Below are 1,948 nucleotides of genomic sequence, written 5' to 3' on the forward strand. Positions count from 1 at the left end.
GTAAAATATATTTTTAGAAAATATACTAAATTACAATTGTTTTAAAGTGTGTTAAAAGTTGTATTGTGAAAATAGACAAAAGCATGATGCTAATATACTTTTAATATATTTAAAGATAGTACATTTTTTTGTTAGTATATTTGCAATATACTATTAAAACAGGTAATATATTACAAATACAATAAAGTATACTTTTTTTTTCACTAGAGTATATATTAAATAATTAAAGTGACACAGTGACATTGTGGGTTGGTATGGATTACAACTGATTAATTCATCAACTGTTGTTGTGTGTATTGTGTTCCCTTCGTGTGGAGGGGGAAGTCGTGGCCTAATGGTTAGAGAGTCGGACTCGTAACGTTCGAGTCTCATACCGGCAGGGAGTGTAGGTGGGGGGAGTGAATGTACAGCGCTCTTTAAATGTCAACTTTGGTGGTCCTGTATACTTGCAATATATGGACACTGAGATTAACTATATGTTGTGTTCATCTAAAGAAAGTCATCTGGGAGAGCATAAGGCTGTGTAAACGACACTGAACAATGGCATAACATAATAATAGAAAGATAGATAAGTTATAACACTCTTAAACATACCTGATCTTCTGTAAAAAGAGCAGGCCAGCGTTCCACCATCTGGCTTATGGCAGGCTCGGACTCCACCACCTCTTTTCTTCTAAGTACAAATGTAAGGTCCATCTTCTCTTTCACAAGTCGTCCATTTGGTGTTCTTTTCTGCATTTCATCGACCAAGACCTTGCGTGTATCCTCAAGGCCTGTCTGATCAAATCCGTCTGGAAAGTTGGGTAAGTAGTTGAGTTCGCCTTTCTTTGCTTTCTTTATAGTTTTGTTAGCTGGTTCTCCTGGGGTTGAATGCCCTCCACGCTTACCAGCATTTACCACAACATCAAGACATCCTGACTGTCTGCGCTTCATCCTGTAATTAGCCATTTTATATTTCAAACTGTTCTTCCAACCACTACAGCTCCAAGCCTTTTTCCTGGAGACAGGGGTGCTTGTTGATCAGTGCAGCTGCAACGCTTTCAAATTGACCATTGTCTGGGTATGCTGTGAAGCCATACATGCTCTCTCCCAATCTTTCAAGAATCTCGTGTTTAAGATCTTTTGTTACTTTAAGGAGGGTTCCATCACTACAATACAGCAGATTTGCTTGCCTGAGTCTATACTTCACATCAACAGAGAAATCTGGAACATCAAATAGCTTTGGCCACTGTGCTTGTCGCTCCTGAGATGATTGCGAGAGGATCTCTGTATCTGTTGTACTGAGGTTGTCATCCAAGCTTTCTGCAGATGCTGAGACAGGAACCAGCTCAAGTATAGGGATGACTTTGACTGTTGGTTTTTCTGGAAGATCTGCAATATCTGACAGATTGCATAGTTCATGATTAAATTCAGGATTTTTGTACTGGAAACTGAAGCTGTAATCAAGCCCCCAGCAACTCTTTAATATTGCTTATCAATTCCTCCACTGTAGAGGCCTCCTATTCAGGGTGACCTTTCTTATATCTGCCTCAGTGATAATGACCCTCAATGTCATCTTCTGGTCTGCCATCTGCACCACAAAAAAAGCTTGTTAAGAATATGCATGTCCTCATTTCAAATATGAAATTAATGAGCAAAATGAGGTATAGGGGAAGATTAATTTACATAAATATTTCTAACAGGTGTATTTAAGAAAAAGTTTGGCACCATCTATGAAATAAAAACCTGTTAAATGTGACCATTTAGGCTAGGAATGATTGCATCTGCCACACTTGTTGCTGTTTAACACAGAATATAGCGCCTGATTGTCACTATTAAATTGTCTCCAAATCTGTATGCTGGAAGAGGGAAAACATCATTAAGCTCATTTGGTTCCACCACAGACAGAGAGGGGTTAGTGCTGTCACAGAGCTCAAATGATCTGAAATGCTCATGATACCATGCAGTC

The 1,948-nt window shown here is 38.8% G+C and overlaps 1 pseudogene; it reads right to left on the minus strand.

Moving 5' to 3' along the window:
* Window positions 1–1,570, minus strand: part of LOC107674921 (uncharacterized) — a 4,413-nt pseudogene extending 2,843 nt beyond the window's left edge.
* Between the last annotated feature and the right edge of the window lie 378 nt (window positions 1,571–1,948).

Source organism: Sinocyclocheilus anshuiensis, unplaced genomic scaffold (assembly GCF_001515605.1).
Source record: "Sinocyclocheilus anshuiensis isolate Anshui unplaced genomic scaffold, SAMN03320099.WGS_v1.1 scaffold1467, whole genome shotgun sequence".
NCBI lineage: Eukaryota > Metazoa > Chordata > Actinopteri > Cypriniformes > Cyprinidae > Sinocyclocheilus > Sinocyclocheilus anshuiensis.